The 19,667-nt window shown below is 37.5% G+C and overlaps 1 long non-coding RNA gene and 1 other non-coding gene across 2 annotated transcripts; both read right to left on the bottom strand.

Moving 5' to 3' along the window:
* Positions 1-9,834: 9,834 nt before the first annotated feature.
* On the bottom strand, positions 9,835-9,941 carry LOC141636501 (small nucleolar RNA R71). Its single transcript, XR_012541107.1, has one exon. It is a non-coding gene; the product is annotated as a small nucleolar RNA R71 (small nucleolar RNA).
* Positions 9,942-18,607: 8,666 nt separating this feature from the next.
* On the bottom strand, positions 18,608-19,196 carry LOC141633267 (uncharacterized). The gene is made up of 3 exons (XR_012538062.1): positions 19,097-19,196; positions 18,878-18,994; positions 18,608-18,776 (listed from the first exon to the last, which is right to left on the bottom strand). It is a non-coding gene; the product is annotated as an uncharacterized LOC141633267 (long non-coding RNA).
* Positions 19,197-19,667: the final 471 nt, after the last annotated feature.

Genomic DNA, 19,667 nt, shown 5'->3' with positions numbered 1-19,667 from the left:
CTTGTAATTACTACCTTTTATATACCACTTTTTCAAATTTACTCCCTTTTATAATTTTTTTTCAAAATGACTACCTTAAGATATCAAAACTTTAAATATTGATACCAATATTCTTTTCCGGTGAAAAAATAACTTAATGGACCTTTTACCCTTACATTAATAAGTCCCTCTTTTACCAAGTTATTGTAACATATCACCCATGTTTACCTCTTCCTTTAAACTAAACCTCTTAAGTCTGAATCCCCTTTATTTTGGGTTTCTTCCGTCCTCATATCCTCAATCAATCATCCATTTTGCATTTTTACTTCAAATTCCCAATTGCTACTTTAATCAAGTTAGTTTGTCTTGTTTATTAACTTATATCTATTGATGTAACCCGAATGCATAGTTCTTTAATTTTCAGAATTTATTTTCTTAAAATTAGGATTTACTTAATGATTGCATGTCTTAATTAACTTTATTTTTTCATTATCTTTGCTTAGTTAAGGTCAATGGCTGAGTTAGTGAAGTACAATTTCTAAATCACCTAATTTAAATCCCCAAATAGCTAAAATTGATTAACTTACAGCAGATTGTTTGCATTTTAATGCAGAGAAATGGCATTCACTTCTTTTTTAGTGTTAATTATCATGTGCAGTTTGAGTTCCAGAAAGAGGAATTGAATTTGTAATTTCGGAAAAGAGTGGGGATCAATTGGGTGTAAAGCACACTATAAATTTTACAATTAAGGAGATAAATTTCATAATACTTACCACATATTTATTTTTTTAGATGCTTGATTACAATCTTCATGAAAAAATAGCACATTAAAGTGGATATGAGGAAAAGAAATAGATATAAAGAGAGAAAATGAAAATTATGAACAACTAAAAATGTAGAAGATGAAGATTGAATATAAGATAATGTGTATAAGGGTATTTTGGTCATAAAAAACACATTTTAGGAGGAGAAGTTTAAAATTGCCGGAAAAGAACACTTGTAGTTGCCTGGGTTGCATTTTGGTATCAAATTCTAAAGTTCTAAAATGTTAAGGTGGTAATTTTGAAAAAATAATATAAAAGGGAGTAAATTTGAAAAAGTGGTATATAAAAGGGAGTAATTAATATTTAGTCTTAATAGAGAGATAAGTCATAAGTGTTCTTTGATTGAAAAATGGATCCTAAATCAGAAAGTTTTTACCGAATTTTGGAGGTCATTTCTTAAATCTGATAACATTAGGTTTCGACAAACATGTTCAACCAAATCATACACTATTAACTAAAAAAATAAAACAACACAACAAATCTAAAGCTTTAACTTCAACTGTATAGATTTGAGCAATAGTAGAAGCATGACTCTTCCAATCATTCTCACTCTCATTAAGTATACTCCAATCAATATCCAAAATTCTATCAACTTTTAACCCATCAGAAGTAATGGAGGTGATTGACTGACTTAGAGGGTGGGTAAACGTGGGTTAGTGGGTTAATAGTTAAAGTAATGTATGTTACCTTGATGTGTGGCAAACATGACACTCCGCCTTTCTTTGCTTTACCTTCACCATTACTTGTTTTCCATCTTGATGTGTGGAAAACATGACACTCCTCCTTTCTATGCTTTACCTTCACCATTACTTGTTTTCCATCTTGATGTGTGGCAAACATGACACTCCTCCTTTTCCGAAAATTCCCCCCCAATATAGCATGTAGTTACTTGGGCATGCATGAATTTTTTCATATCCAAGGCCAAAGTTGTTAATTCACTTTTTCCCCTCGTAATAAGATGACGGGAATTCTCTGATTTGGGGAAATGCTTCGAGTAGAAGTTCAATTAATTTATTGAATGAATCATTGGACCGATGAAACATACACTTAATATGAAACAAGTGTAAAATAAAGGACAATTTTGAGAAAGTTTGACATTCTTCATAAAGTTCTTCATTTGCGGCCTCAAACAATCTTTTATACTTTGCCTCTTCCTCAATGTTGTTTCCTTCTGATGGTTTATTAGATTCATTATGAGATTCATCACCATATAACTTATCAGAGCCATACTCATGATCTGAATCATCATTATAACTACATCCCATAGATAGATCATCAATATCGCTATTTTTCATGTGTGAGTGAGGAAGTTCATCATAACCCCTTTAGAAAAGTGTGAAACGTTAACCAAATTAGCTGCATTGAATAGACCACTCATATCATCACGACCTACAAATGATCCTTTACTAGTGCTACCAACATCAACACTAGTTATATGATCAAGAACATCCCCTTTATCATGCCAAATCCAATTTGTATACTTTTGATAAAAGCCTTTGAACAAAATATGCCCCTCTACTTCACTAAGCGGCAACCAATAACGTAATTTGCAATTTTTACAAGGACACTTTGTTTTTCTTCTACAAGACTTTCTTTAGCTATCGCAATAAATTTCAAACAACCATCTATGTAGTTCGAATGGTCATTTGGCAATGTAATCCAACTTGTATCCATGTCTTCACAAACAAAAAAAAACCAGAGACACACCCATATTGATTAAACATGTATGGTATTTTAATACTCGTAGAAAAAAAACATTTGCTAATGTCCCAAGAGTACAAGATAAATAACGACTAATCATGAAACTGTAAAAAATAATAACGTTTATAAATATTTTAATACTCATTGTATGTTTAAGTAGATAAAGAAGTGAACATGGCTTAATTAACTAGAGAAAATAGACTTAAAACGAGAATCACCGAAGTTGATCACAAACAATAAAAATCCAATAGGAAACTAAACAAAAGGAGAGAAGAGAAGAGGAGAGGAGATGAGAGAACTATTTTATTTGTGGCACCTGATATCCAAAAACAGATGAATCGGAAATTACGAATCGCAACCCTAAATTTTCCGAGCAATCAACAGCACACCTGAGATTCAAAATGTAAAAAAGTTATTACTAATAAAATATTGGAGGGTCAGACTTCAAAGAAAAAAAAGTGATTCATAAATTGGAAGTTCACACTTATAACAGCCAGTTCTTTGATTTAACACATGGGAAGGCTTAACACAAGATCAGGTCTCATATCTTAGGGCAAGATATAGAATTATAGATCATTAGCTACGACAAGAACTATATTGGTTATAATGCAGTTTTCACTACGTCACCGAAGGATGCCTATGGGTGGTGTAGATGACGAGTTTCAGAAATGCTACGATATGAACTTGATGACATGGTTAGTTATAGTCCTAGAAAAATTGATCCTGCCCAAATGACCCGACCTAAATAAATCAGCCAGTACCCGAATTGAGGACCCAAGATTTTACCCTTTCCATGCATTTATCGATAGGGACTTTAAAAGCATCCCTGAACCTTAAAATCCTAACCATGTCTTCGTCTTATTCTAACATGCCATAGAACCTTAAGACGGTCTTACCCAAAACTTTGACTAGCATATATGCTCTAGGCATGTCACTATAATCGTCACAATATGCCTTAGCTAACTGAAGAACCAATATTATTTCTTGGCCTAATGGACAGGAATAATTAGTTAATACCCGTTGGTGGAAGTAGATGCAGAAAACACAAACATCACTAGCCAAGAAAACAGGTGCCCGTGTTTTTAGCTATAACCAAAGAAAGAAGTTGGCAGAGGAATAGGCACCAGGTGCTACCATTTGCCTCCAAAAGTTAGAATTACAATGTATGCAATTCATTTACTGTTGAGAAATTGATATATAATAATATACCATGTACTCTTCACAATTGATACAGTAAAGCCCTTCATAGTCAGCTCGATAAATATCCCCATTTTCAAGAACTCTTAAATAGAACTCATTAACAACTGCTTCATGCTACACTAAGACTGTCTTACACCCTAAGATAGTTCATATGGCCTCAGCCAAAGTTTGATTCAGAGAATAATTTTTGGGTTTTCTACGATGTTCCCTCCGATTTTTTTTACTTTCTACCATATACCCCGCTTTTTAGTGAATCATACGGTATACCCCTAAACTTAATTAATAACTCCAAAATGTGACTTAAGTTAAGTTTAATGTCAAACTCCGTTAACTTGTTGTTTTGCTCAAGTCTTACCTACTCAGTTTACATCATCTTCTTCCTTTTTTTTTTACTGATCCTTCCTTCCTTTTCCCCAATATTTTGCTTATTAGTTCTCCTTCCTAGCTTTTTTATCATATTTCTGGCATGAGATTGTTGGTTTCACCAAAATGCAAGCAACTCTTAAATCAGGCGAGATGGGTCTAAATTGAGACAATAATGAATTTCAAGGTTTTGGGATTAGTATTTACTCGCCTTGTTTCACCATCGGACTATAAAGTAGCTGCATTGATTTAAAATTTCTAATCACTGGGTTTGAATTTGAAGTTTCAGCAGCTGGTTTCGATTTAAAAAGCTCTTGGGATTGCAATTGTCTTGGTCAAATTTAATACTTTTCTTTTGATTGTGGCTTACTTTGTTCTTGTTTGAGCTTAGAAGTGAAATGAACTTCTGCTGATTACAGGTTTCTAGATTCAATATTATATATTATCTTTTAATAATTGCAGTGCACACATATGTTCCTTGTATTAGCTCATTAATGTATTGGACATATTTAGCATGAGCAAGTATAGGACTATCTAATTGCTCAACAAGTTATCTGTTTTCCTGGAAAACGTACACACTTGATTTACTAAGTTGTCCTTGGGTAAACTGGGGATTGCCGTAGGATGTGTTTATGGGAGAAAAAGAATTGTGAAATATCCTTTTGACAAAAACCTAAGATCTTTTTTTTGTGGAAGGCTTTGTGCTATTACTAATAAAACTAGGGAGCTCCTAATGCCACGACCTTTGTGGCTAATCCACGGAGTTCTGAAGTACACGCGCCTCTCACAGACCTCCTTGGATTAACCACATAGGTTACATCGTTAGCACTGCTGTAATACTAAGGTTGTGGTTAGTCGCATCAAATTTTGCGCTTGGCTCTTTTATGTTGTTAAGGGAACAACAGTTTACTAATGGTTGTTTTGAACCTATTTTGCTCGTGGAAGAGGTTATTGGAGAAAAAAGTAACATTCATAACTGGCACTGATGAACATGGAGAAAAGATTGCTACCGCAGCAACTGTAGCTGGTTTGATCCCTAGCGAACATTGCAACACCGTGTCTATTGACCCTATCCAAAGCCGAAAAGAGTGACCCTAAGCAGACCCTAACAAACACTGACCAGACCCGAAACTACTACTTTGAATCAAAAACTTACTATTCATGACTGATCAATGACCTGAATTAGGAAGAACGCCCATAACCCTAACCCGATTATAACTTACTATTCATGACTGATCAAGACCTGAATTATGACCCTACAAACATTGACTGTAATATTCATGACTGAGCAATAACATAATAATATTTATTGATGATCAAAATTAGGAAGAACGGCCATAACCCGATTATAAAGCAATTAAAATTACCATCAATAACATACAACGATTGAAAATGAATGAGAAACCGTACCTATGGTATGCAATAAGCAGATTGTATCGTCTTTGTGAGGTGAAGAATTAGAATCGAATGGCAGCGTGAATCGTCTTTGCCGCTGGTGATTGAACGAAAATTTGATGATGAAATTAAACCTAGAAATTTGAAGCTTAGGGTTTGTTCTATTTTGAAGATGAAACGAGGAGTAGTGGCGGTGCGCGTGAGTAATTAGCGGGGGATTGGATTATTTTAGTGAAATTAGAAATTGCGCCAATCTAATTTAGCATATATATGGCGGTTTTCCAAAAAAAAAAAATTGGAGGGTTATTTACGGGTCCACGCTTTATAAAAGCATCAATAGAAAAGTGTCATTAATGTAAGGTATGTGTAGTAGTGTAATTATGTTGATTAATTTATCCAAACCACCTATTTAAATCAAATTAAGTGACAATTCCTCAATTAATCACATTAAATTTAATCTTAATTCAAATTAAACTTGTAATATGAATTTAATCCATCAAAATTTCAACTCCTTTAAAATAATATGGTATCTTTAAATTGTGAACCGTTTCACAATAACTAATTGGCCAAAAAAAACAAAAAAAACAAAATCCTTTATTTTTTTTATATGTCTCGGCTAAACCAAGGAAAAACAAAACAAGTTTTTTTTTTCCGGCAATAACAGCAAAAACAAAAAAAACAGCCCTTTTCTTATTTTGTACACGGTTTTATCTGTAAGAACCGAAACAAGACAATTTTTTTTTTAAATCTGTCCTCTATGAACAGTAACCACGTGAACAGTAACAGAAAAAAAAAAATTCTTTTCTCGGATGCTTTTCAAATCGGCATAAACAAAAACAGCCGCAAAAAAAACTTTAATCGGTTTTTCAGGAGAAACCGAAAGAAAAAAAACAGAAAATATATTTTTTTTTTTAAAAAAAAAATTACTGTTCATCCGTGAACAGTAACGGAAACGGAAAAAAAAATACCACGGTTCAAAAAAAAAATCCAGCCGATTATCTTTTTTTCTCGCAAACCCTAATTATTGTTTACAAACAATTTTATGAAAATCATCAAAATTAAAATTCGTGGCCTTGGCTCTGATACCACTTGTGGGATTTATCTGTATGCATCCCTTTAATTTAAGGACTATAACGAATCTATAAGATGATGAAAGCTAGTCATAAAATTAAATTGCATAAAGAATATTGTAAAAGATTAAGAAATAACCTTTGGTCCTAGCAAAAACGGCCTAAGAACAATATCAAAGTTGATATTCGCCTATCAGTTGCACCCAAGACGATATGAGAAATGCCATTTGATTTTGCTAGAATCGATCCAAAAATCACTGATTAATTTTTAGATTTTTGTGTTCTTCCGATGAGAGGAGGCAAGAATTGGGAAAAGAATTAGGTTAAGAAAATTCCCTCATCTCCCCTTATAACAACCGAGTATATGGAGAAATAGGGTGGATTTTCTTTTTCATAATTTCGGTCCAATTTACCGAAATTAAGAGAGATATTTCTCTTATTTTCGGTTATTCCAAAAATGTACATAAAATGTGTAAATTGTCATCTAGTGAGGATCGAACCCATGACCTCTTGGTTTGAGTACCCACACTATTACCACTATGACACATTCATCTTGTTGATATTAAATATAACCGATTACATTTAATTACGAATTAACAGATTAATTCGTCCAAGCTAACATTACATACATTTAATTAAATATAACTTATTATATTCAATTTACGAATTGACAGTTAATTCGTCTCAACTAATATTATTTAATCTTCATTAAATAATTGTCTCATCAACACATTGACTAACTGTTTAGTCATGTAAGGCATCAACGTGATTATATTTCTATAACCACATCTCTCAAACACATCCTATAGGTGTGACCTTTAGGGACCAGTTGATCACCGCCATCTGTATGATAATAACGTCAAACTTTCTAGCAAGCCAATCGTTATTAGGTAATCGTTAATCAACTGATTAAAATACGAAATATACCCTTGTGAACCTGTAAGAGATTTACAATTGTTATCACACTAATTTGTGGAGGACACAAGCTCCAACAATTTTGCCCGAACGGCATAAGGATCAATTCTATGGAAAATGGTCACCTAGATGGGAAGGGTCATTTAAACTAACTAAAGTTTTTTCAGGTAATGTGTATGGCTTGTGATGCGTGTCCTAAATATGTTGTTTTACACCCTATTTTACACGCAGTTCAGAGCTCAAATATGTAGTTTATGCTACTATTTTCCCATTTTCGTCTACTTTCGTGTTTTTGTACAATATTGCAGAAATGAGAAGAATTCAGCGGAAATCAAGTTAATCCACCCGAGTACTTGGCATTGCATTTGACATGGAGTAAAGACTCGGGAAGCAAACTTGGTGCGCGTATCGAGGCCTGAAAGATGAATTCACGAAGCTTTTGGAGCCAAGTACCTGTTGAAGTGGTCGATAGACTAGTGCTTTCAGTCGATCGACCAGCGTGCGATTTACAGAAGCTACTGTTCAGCACATCTCAGTCGATCGACCGGTCCCATTGGTCGATCAACCAAACCGCTAATCCGATGGGAATTAAAAGATGAGAAAGCCTAATGTAATTAGGTTTTAGGAAATAAGAATCACGTTATATTCCTATATAACGTAACCCTATTATGAAGTCATTATCATCGAATTTTAGGGAAAGATCTAGGGTTCAATATCAAGTTTAGTTTAGAATTCTTAATCATCGAATACAATTTATTTTCGTTCGTGCTTTGGATCCTTCTTCCTGCTTTCAACTGGTAATTTTAATTCCATAATTTCAGTTTACTCTTAATTTCGTTCATAGTTAGAATTGCTAGTTTAGAATTCCCAAAGCCGAGTTATTTTTTTATGTTAGTTAAATATTTAGTTATTTCTATCATGAATTCAGTAGCTTTGTTTGTTAACCTTATTGCTGTTTCTATTATAATCATGAGTAGCTAAATCATTCGTGCTAGGATGTAGGGAATCTGTAGTGTAGGCGGCATAATCTTCATAGACCTAAATCGCGCCATGGTCGATCGACTGGCTTACCTGGTCGATCGACCGGCTCATGTGAGATTAACCTCGTTTTAATTAATTTAATTGCTAAATTTGACGAATCGAGTGCACGCGACTAGTTGAATGCTTAGGAATTGACCGACCCGATAAGATCGAAAGATAGGGGAGGGAAATAGACTACCTAATTAAGACGACTAAATTAATAAGGTCGAGAGATAAGTTAATTTAGACTTTTAAATCACTTTTCAGGACGAGAGTCAGCACTAGTGATATTAGGGACTCGTAGCTAGATCGAAAGATGCTACCTGTTAAGGGTGGACTGAGAGGACCTTTTATTTTCCCGTCTCACGTGATTATTTCAGACTTACCTAGTATTCTGCCGCCGAAACTACAGTGAACCGACCATCTTAGCATCCCTTTAAATATTTGATTTCATCCAGTTTCTTTTATCACTCGTTTATTTACTTTAGTTATAGAACAATTCAAAACAAACCCCCACACATTTGTTACCTTAGACTAAAATCAGACAGCTATTAATTGCATCGCCTCTCTGTGGTTCGACCCTGACTGCCGCTATCTATAGTAGTAGTTTGGAAATTATAAATCTATCTTTGGTACTCTACGACGGTATCAAATTTTGGCGCCGTTGCCGGGGAGGCAATTGTTTAATTTTTAGTAGTTTTTATTTTAGTCTCTATCTTAGTTTAAGGGACATCTGTTCCTTAAACTTTTCTCATATTCTACTTGTAGTTTCCTCTTATGCGTAGGTCACAGGCTGGTAAATTGAGACCATTAGATCCTGAGATCGAAAGGACTTTGCGCGAGTTGAGACGATCATCTAGAGTATTGCCGACAGAGGAAGAGCTGAGTACTCTGTCCAGTTACTACGAGAACGAGCTATTTGAGGAGGATCCACCTTCATCTCCTGTTTCTACTTCCTCAGCTGAGACCGTTACATCTCCAGATATGGCTGAAGAAGCAAGTATAGCCAGTCACTCCGAGCCAAAAGCTGGAATCTCTATAAGGGATTCGCGTTGCCAGCCGGGACGGAAAGGAAATTCGAGCCAAAACCGTTTTATATTAACTTGGTTGAGAGAAACCAATTTGGGGGAGCTGCAAATGAAGATGTAGCTAAACATATGGAGACATTCATTGACTACTGCTTTTCCATACCCCCACCAGCAGGTGTGACCCAGGACCAGGTGAAGGAGACGATGTTCATATTCTCGCTTCGTGATGCTGCAAGGGAATGGTACCGAGATTTGAATCGAGCTGTTAACGGGATTACAGATTGGAATTCGATGGCCCTAGCATTTTACAAGAAATATTTCTCTGCCTCGAAGACCAATGCGATTAGAGCTCAGATCACGAGCTTTAAACAGGGTAAAGATGAAGATTTTCATGAGGCATGGGTCCGTTTCAAGAGACTAGTGCGAACCATTCCGCACCATAGGTTTGAGAAATGGTTTTTGTGCAACCAATTCTACAATGGTCTTTATGACGATCAAAGAGCTATAATAGATGCTGCAGCTAATAGGAGATTTCAAGAAAATAGCGGTGAGACAAAGGGGTGAAAAATCATTGATGACATTGCCATCCATAAAGCAGAGCATGGAAATTCTAGAGGAAATCAGAGAAGATCGGCCGAATCTCCTGTTGTAGCTGCAATAGAAGCCCTTATTGCGAGATTTGACAAGACAGATTTTGGGGGATCTCAAAAGGGAGGTATATATAAAGTTAATGCAGTTTCAGACGGTCCCTTTACATTCAAAAGATGTGGTGCAGAGGGACATGTTTCGGAATTTTGTACCAGCTCGAATGAAATATGTGCTGCCTTTCAACATTATAGGCGAACTGGCACTTATCCCGATCCCTCTAATGTCCACCCCAATTTTAGGTGGACTAACCAGAATGTCCTTAATCCCGGTCCACAACAGCAGCAACAGCAGAGTTATGTGCCTCCTCATAAACAGCAGCAATTTCAAAGGCCTCCCTATTTGCCGCGGTAGCAATTTCAAAGTTCTGACATTTCTGAGTTGAAAAACATGGTTCAAAATCTGTCGGGTTTGCTGCAAAAGGAGTCTCAAGCTAGAGAGACTTCTACAAAAATGTTAGAGAGTCAAATTGCCCAACTGGCAAGCAAAATTGCAACTCGAGTTCCGGGGTAATTACCGTCGCAGCCGGATAAAAAAGAGACCCTAAATGCTATCACTTTGAGGAGTGGGTCTACCCTTGATGGGCCCGCTATGGTCGAAGATGTCACTGAAAAAGATGAGGCGGAACCGAGCAAGAAAAAGGCCGTAGTGAACAGAAGCAAGAAAAAGACGATCAACAGGTATATGAGTCGATCGACTGCCATACCCGGTCGATCGACCAGGCCGCGAAACAGTACAGCTTCTGGTTCTGAGGAAGTCAGTCGATCGATTGACCAACCTGGTCGATCGACTGAGCATGCTGCTGATCGTGAACCTTTTCGTCCTCCAATGCCAGATAACTTGAGGGACTACTTGTTTCGGGGTACGACAACTCCGAAATTATTATGGCAAGATCCAAATGCTGATGGGTCTGTTCCAGTTCCAAAGTATGAGCCAATGACGATTAATGGTTCACTCTTGAGACGGTCTGAAGAAGGTTCGAGCTACAACAAGGACAAAGTAGTGGATTTTCAGCCTAAGTCCACTGATGCTGGTTTGAGAGACCTAGAGGAGAGGGCTAAGTTGCTTCTTACAGCCCCTTATCCAGAAAGATTGGTGCCGACAAAGGAACAGGTATCGTTTAACAAATTTGAAAATGTTATTCGTAGTTTAAATGTGCAAGTTCCTTTCCTTGAATTAGTTAATCAAGTGCCTGCTTACATGAAATTTATGAAGCAGCTTTTGTCTATAAAGAAGTCACTTGATACTGTGCAATCTGTCGCACTAACTGAGGAGTCATGTTCTTATTTGACTCATACTGCACCTCATAAGCTAGCAGACCCAGGTAGTTTTTCAGTCCCATGTAATATTGTCACCTTTTCTATTGAGAAGGCGTTGTCTGATCTAGGGGCCAGTATTAGTGTTATGCCATTGAGTCTTGCTAAGAAATTGAAATTGACTAGGTTTGCAGTCACTAACATGACAAAGACAGATGGTCGATCGTTCGCGGTCCGGCCTATAGGAGTCTTAGAGGATATTCTGTGCAAATAGGAAAGTTCTTTTTCCCAGTTGACTTCGTTGTACTAGATATACCCGAGGATGCTCACATTCCTATCATTTTGGGTAGACCATTTCTGCACACTGCTCGTGCAGTTATAGATGTTGGCTCAGGAACATTGACCTTTAAAGTAGGGAAACAGTCCATTGTTTTTGCCCAGACAACTAAGAAGAAAGATCTTATGTGGCCAGTCACTTGTAATACGATTTCTGAGAAGAAATCTTATTTTGTGCTTTCTGATATGCCTTCCCCTATGCCTACTCCTGTTATAACACCTCCGCCCCTGATTGGGAGCAAATTAGAGGAAGATTCTTCTGTTTTAGATATTGCAGGAAATGGTTTGGGGAAGTTAGAGCCATTTATTGCTCCAACTGTGAAGGAGCCAATCGTTCAAAGAGGCGGCCTAGGATGTCTTAGCTATAGTACAGATGAGGAGCCTGATGAGGAGCCAGTCAAGGTGACGGAGTCCGATTCGGATGTCGATGAGCCAGATGAGGTCATTGATTGGGATGATGTTAGAGACGTTGATCCGTTGAGTTCTGCGGATATTGGGATTGATAGGAGTGCAGCTGAGAAAATGAGCACTGTAGAGGCTATTTCTTGTAGTCAGAAGCCGAGCAAGTGGGCCATTCCGTGGACATTCTTGATCAACTATTAGTTGATTAAGGCTTTTCTAAAAAGACATTTTATTGCTTTTGTTAGACTTTTTATTGTTTTGGTTTGCGCGAGACTTCGCTTTAATAAGTTTGCTTAGGATTTTAAAGACTTTAGACTTTTACTTTGGGCTTTGCGCAATTTTAGGCGCGTTATTATGTGCATTTGCAAGTTCATAGATCACATTAGCTCAATTTATTGAGCTAATTAGACGAAATCAGAAACTTACAGCTGGTTTCTCAGTCGATCGACTGGCCTGAGTGGTCGATCGACTGACAGCTACAGCTACATGAGCTTCTGTTCATGTCATCCTGGTCGATCGACTGGATGATATGGTCGATCGACCATGTTCGCTGCTGTACTTGTTATCGATCATTCCCCTGCTGTGTTTGGTCGATTTGCGGAGTTGAGGGAGTCTTTTCTCCACTTTATTCTCCGATTTATTTCTGTTTTCTTCCGTTTTCTTATTTTGTACATAATTTTGCGTTTCTTAAATTGCTTTTTTGGAATTACGCGCGGTACTTTTGTCTCTTTTCAGGTACCTATGGTAGCACTGTTGGCTACTGAAACCTCCTAGCTCATGCTGGTTTGGGGAGGTTTCCTTTTGCTGCGCTTAAAGTCTTGTGAGTTTTCGAGTTCCTCTTCATGTCTTATTTAGTTAATTTATCGCAAATTCCCGTTTCCCTTTTATTTCATTACATGATTTTGCACAATGGGGACATTGTGTGATTTGCTTTGGGGAAGGGTTTTGTGTTGCATTCACATGTTTTATTGCATTTCTGTTTCACATTTATTGCACTTCAGTTTGCATTTGTTATTTATTTCCTATATATTTATTTCCTATATAAATACAAAATTCAAAAAAAAAATTGAAAATATTTCAAAAAATTCAAAAATTGCACGTTTATTTTAGCATGTAGGTCGAGTCGGAACGGTAGTATTTCAACGATGACATTGCATTTTCATCTGTTTATGCCTAAGCCGTGCTTAATTGACATGTTATTAGTAGAATCATTTGCATTGTCTACGAGTTTTCGTTAAATTTATTGCTGAACTTTAGAGTTGACTTGGATTTATGGCAAACTACATCATTTTCTGAGGTTTAGAGCCATATAACTGGTGTCATTCATGACCGGTTTATCTAGGAATGTGAGTAGTTACTCGTTGTGAGACATGTTATATAAATTTGCATAAATATGAACTTAATCTACTTAATACCTGTATGCATTCGGGTTCGTGGTTAGTTGACACATGTAGAAGAGGTCGCCCCCTTATTCATTTTGCCCATAAGCTCCACACTGCCAAAAATAGCCTTTTTGTCCCGTTACTACATCCTACATTTAGCCTGCCCTTGTCAAGCTAGTAGTTTATGTCTCGGGATTGTTATTTCGTTTTTGGTAGCTAATGCTCTTTATGAGAATGATGTTGGGAAGATTAAAAGGACAAGAAAAGGTCATGAAAAGGTCAAGAAAAGGTCTAGAAAAGAAAAAAGAAAGAAAAAAATGATTCGAAAAAAAAGGAGAATCAGTCGGTCGACCGTCCCACTTGGTCGATCGACTGCTTGCTGCAGTAGCGGAGAGAAATAAAAATTGCATAATTCAAGGTCTTGTTAAATGGCGATTTTTGCTCCCAAGTTATATTTGTATCTTATGGGGAGTTGACTATTTATGGAAATTGTGAGATTCGTGCTTACTGTTAGCACCGTTTCATCGATTTAATCTTGAGCAAGAAGTTGGCAGTTGTTATTAATTTGGTTCCCTTAGTTACTAGCTTGGCTTTTAACTCTGTTTTTATCCAAATTTATCTTAGCCCTTCCTGCCCATAGCCTCACATATCCATATCTACCTCGGCATGTGTCATGGTAATTTGTTTGGTTGGAATGCATATATACGGTTGTAGAGATTATTTTCATATTATATTGCAGGCATGTTCTTATAGGTCGTAGTTAGGTGAGTGTCACTACAAAATGAATTCTATCTTTTACATATATTCACCTGTGCTTATGTGTGATATGAGCGACCCGTAAGAGTCCGTAATGATGAGTCTCTAAAGTTGATGGTTCAACAGTTTTTAAAGACTACATAACTCGTTTGCATGATTCACATCGCTAATTGATTGTTGATTTCTAGCATTAAACTGGTTTAGGCTTTATAGTTTGCATTTCACTCTGAGATTGAAATCGTTCCATTAGGTTTTAGGATCGAGTCTAGTTCTTGCTTGGGGACAAGCAAGAGTTTGGTTTGGGGAAGTTTGATGTGTGTCCTAAATATGTTGTTTTACACCCTATTTTACACGCATTTCAGAGCTCAAATATGTAGTTTATGCTACTATTTTCCCATTTCCGCCTACTTTCGTGTTTTTGTACAATATTGCAGAAATGAGAAGAATTCAGCGGGAAATCGCTTCTAATCCGTCCCAAAGATTTGGCATTGCATTTGACATGGAGTAAAGACTCGGGAAGCAAACTTGGTGCGTGTATCGAGGCCTGAAAGACGAATTCACGAAGCTTTTGGAGCCAAGTACCTGTTGAAGTGGTCGATAGACTGGTGCTTTCAGTCGATCGACCAACGTACGATTTACAGAAGCTACTGTTCAGCACATCTCAGTCGATCGACCGGTCCCATTGGTCGATCAACCAAACCGCTAATCTGACAGGAATTAAAAGACGAGAAAGCCCGATGTAATTAGGTTTTAGGAAATAAGAATCACGTTATATTCCTATATAACGTAACCCTATTATGAAGTCATTATCATCAAATTTTAGGGAAAGATCTAGGGTTCAATATCAAGTTTAGTTTAGAATTCTTAATCATCGAATACAATTTATTTTCGTTCGTGCTTTGGATCCTTCTTCCTGCTTTCAACTGGTAATTTTAATTCCATAATTTCAGTTTACTCTTTATTTCATTCATAGTTAGAATTGCTAGTTTAGAATTCCCAAAGCCGAGTTATCGTTTTATGTTAGTTAAATATTTAGTTATTTCTATCATGAATTCAATAGCTTTGTTTGTTAACCTTATTGCTGTTTCTATTATAATCATGAGTAGCTAAATCATTCGTGCTATGAAGTAGGGAATCTGTAGTGTAGGCGGCATAATCTTCATAGACCTAAATCGCGCCATGGTCGATCGACTGGCTTACCTGGTCGATCGACCGACTCATGTGAGATTAACCCCGTTTTAATTAATTTAATTGCTAAATTTGACGAATCGAGTGCACGCGACTAGTTGAATGCTTAGTAATTGACCGACCCGATAAGATCGAAAGATAGGGGAGGGAAATAGACTACCTAATTAAGACGACTAAATTAATAAGGTCGAGAGATAAGTTAATTTAGACTTTTAAATCACTTTTCAGGACGAGAGTCAGCATTAGTGATATTAGGGACCCGTAGCTAGATCGAAAGATGCTACCTGTTAAGGGTGGACCGAGAGGACCTTTTATTTTCCCGTCTCACGTGATTATTTCAGACTTACCTAGTATTCTGCCGCCGAAACTACAGTGAACCGACCATCTTAGCATCCCTTTAAATATTTGATTTCATCCAGATTCTTTTATCATTCGTTTATTTACTTTAGTTATAGAACAATTCAAAACAAACCCCCACACATTTGTTACCTTAGACTAAAATCAGACAGCTAATAATTGCATCGCCTCTCTGTGGTTCGTCCCTTACTGCCACTATCTATAGTAGTAGTTTGGAAATTATAAATCTATCTTTGGTACTCTACGACGGTATCAGCTTGCAAGACTTTGATGGAACACATTTCAAAAGAAGAATAAACGACAAATTTTTGAAGTACTATCATCCTACTATTTGGGAAAAGTACGCAGCAAATATTAAAACACAATATCTAGAATTTTGGGATAACATTGGGGCATTACACTGATCGTATAAAATCAGCCCTTGGCGTTGCCTTGTCGAATAAAAGCCAGAAAATGTGTAATCACATTCATGAGAGCTTGGGAGCGAGAATCCCCTATATGCCTAAGTTCTGCCAGATTCTTTAATGGAAGTAGTATGCTGGTGACTGTTCTCTATTTGAGCCTGGATCAAATGGGTTGGTTAGCCAAGTGAAGAGGGTAGTGCGAACAAACCCTTGGACAGAGCTTGGCGTTGAGCTTTCATCTCATTGAGTGCTTTCTCAGTATCGCTTATCTTTTGATCAAGTTCTTCAATTTGGCGCTTATGCTGACGTTAACTGTCAAAGGCTGACGATACTTGATGACAAATGGTCTACACAGATATGTTTTCAGCATTAAGTTGTTGATGCAGACTTTCATACTTGTCAAAGTCACTCAGCGTGAGGGCTTGTAATTCACTAATCTTATCAACATAGCTTGGAACATGGGCATTGAAAGGAGTAGTATTCTTGCAAGCTTGGCATAAGTTGTGGAGCTGTTGAAGCAGTTTTCTAATGGTTGGTATCAATGCTAAACATTCCAATTTAGCAATGATTGGAAATACAGAAGGAGAACTTAACATAGTCCCCGCCATTGGCTACTGCTCTAGCCATGATTATGACCGTGGTGTTAGCTTCTCGAGTATGTTCTCTTTGGGGGTACCACTAGGGGGTGATGGCATTTGTATAACTTCAGCTTCCCTGAGAGAATCTTCCCCTGACGAACGCATGATGATTTGGAAACTCTGGGATTCAGTTACCGTTTGTTTAGTAGTAGTCTGGATAGCCAGGTTTTGACTTTGGAGTTGGCGGTCGTTCTCAACCATGGTCATATCCATGTTCCTCTGAGATGCATCATCATGGCTGAGGCTAACATGAATGGGAGATGATGCTTTGGATGCAGTGTTCAACCCCGGTTCCTTGGGGATCTTTTCTGGTTGACCCATGACTTCAAGGTGTTGCCCTTGGTTGGGTATGCCTTCTTCATGGGGAGTACATACTTCTTGTCTTGTACCACCCTGAATTAGGGAGTGGTTTTCTTCTTTATGGTTTATAGCAGCCAATAAAGAGGAGATGGTTAGATTTTCCTCCAATAAGACAATATTCATAGGGGGAAGTTACACGATCTTAATCAGAAATTTCAATTATCTGAGAGGTTGTGGCAAGTGAGCCTTCAGTTATTGGCTTGCTTACTCTCTGTTTTTTTGGCTTTCTTTTAAAGGTGAGGAACCTCCACGTTTCCTGATGAGGTGTTTATGTTCAAGGGTTTCATCTGATTCCTCTGGTTAAACTCCTTATTCCTCGTCCTATTCTTCAGCGCTTGTTGGGGTCACAACCTGTGAGGAATGAAAACTGATAGAGGAAGGTTAAATTTCCCTGGGAATTCCAGACGGATAACGAGTTCCTGAATTGTGGGTGTTGCATGCCTAGCAGAGGCAAAGCTGTGTGGCATTTCCCGATGGTTGGAGAGCATTATAACACTACAACAAATAAGGTAATTGGCGACCATATAAGGCGACTGAGAACAGTCGCCATTAAGAATAAAGCGACTAAGACCCGTCGCCCGCATTTCGTAGCTGGGTTTGGTCGCTTTTGGCGACAGGCGTTCGTCGCCAATTTTGGCGACTGAATTTTTTTAAAGCGGGCGACCGAAATTCGTCGCCAAAATTGGCGACTGTCATTAGTCGCTAAAAAGGCGACTGCTATTAGTCGCTTTACTAAAATCCACGTCATCTCCATATTCTTAAAAAAGGCGACGGATGTTGGTCGCCATTTTGGCGACAGTTGTTGGTCGCCATTTTGGCGACAGATTGTGGTCGCCAAAACTACTCTTTTCCGTCGCCAATGCCCATAAAATAAATTCATGATCAGAGACTTAGCGACGGTTTCCCGTCGCCAAATGCCCAGTGTCCGTCGCCAAATTTACATGTTTTTTAGCCTAAAAATCGTTTTTGACCTAGCCAAATACGTAAAAACCTGCAAATAAACCAACATTTCCAGCAGAGAACACATGGGAAGCCAACACAACCAAACTTGATAAAGAAAATCATGTTCCATACACACAACTACGAGTTCTACGAGTTTTGGTCATCTAACATTATCCGGGAATAACATGTTTTCTAAAAAACTACATAACCGGGAAACTTGCTCCCGCTCCACTACCACCTCCATGATTAGGATCTCTAGGATCCTTTGGTTGCGGGCGCCACCCAGTGTTGCAATTGGCGAAGAAGGAGTTCATCCGTTCCATTTCATCCTTCATCCTCTGAATTTCAAAGATCTCTCTCGGCATCCCGCCTCTCCCTCTCGGCATCCCGCCTCTCCTCGGCGGCTAATTGAGCTTGGAGCACACTCACGACACTTGGGGTATAAGGTTGTTGTTGGGAGGAAATTGACCCTCTTCTTCTTGTAGGAGGGTAGAAAATCTCCTTTGCCGACCCGGCTCCATACACATCTCCTCTTTGGAACCCCTCAACAAGATCAAACCATAGCTCATTGTCATCAATTTCCGGGTTGTTCTTCCTACGGACAAGGAATTGTTCCTAAAAATTGATAAAACATTAATGGTTAGAGGTTACTTATCTAAAAATTGATAAAACATATACTTTAAAAAGCTAAGAAATTTTTATTTTTTGACACTTACATATAACTGTTGATCTTTTTCCTTCGCGAAGATCAACTTGCCCTTGCTTGTCTTCTTTGCGTGAGTGTCAACAAAGAGATCAACAATCGTGGGTACCTTACCCTTATTCTTCTTGGTCTTCCGGAAAAAAAACAAGGAAATTGTTACTCAAACATGATAATTAATGAGACTAATTAAATTAGAAGACTATTAAATTAAAAGCTAAGACAAATAACTTACATCTAACACCACACGATCATGAAAAGATTGAGACCCTCCATAATGAGTAGGCTCAACTTCCGCATCCTTATCTCCTCCTTTCCTGTTGATCTTGTTCCGGTACTTGGGTATACTTGTGTCTAGTTCATCCGCTTCATCAATATTCAAGTATTTTGCTTTGGTCTCAATATGTTTTTCAAAATAAAGAGAGCAAAAATTGGCAATCTCTTCCGTTAGGTAGGCATTGCATATAGAACCTTCCACACGAGCTTTATTACCAATTTTTTTCTTCACATGATTAAGAAACCTTTCGAAAGGATACATCCACCTATATTGGACGGGTCCACCAACTTTAGCTTCATATGGCAAATGGATAGGTAGATGCTCCATCGAATTGAAAAAAGAAGGCGGAAATATCATCTCAAGTTTACACAAAATTTCTGGTATTTGGTCTTCTAAACGACTCATGTCCTCAACTGATATCGTGGAGGAACATAAATCTCTAAAAAATTGACTTATTTTAGAATCGCATTCCAAACTCGTAGTCGGGAGTAAATTTTTAAAAGCCACGGGTAATAAGCGCTCCATGAAA

Source organism: Silene latifolia, chromosome Y (assembly GCF_048544455.1).
Source record: "Silene latifolia isolate original U9 population chromosome Y, ASM4854445v1, whole genome shotgun sequence".
Classification (NCBI taxonomy): Eukaryota; Viridiplantae; Streptophyta; class Magnoliopsida; order Caryophyllales; family Caryophyllaceae; genus Silene; species Silene latifolia.
Note: the sequence above shows the minus strand (reverse complement) of the source record. Positions and strands in the feature narration are given on the sequence as shown.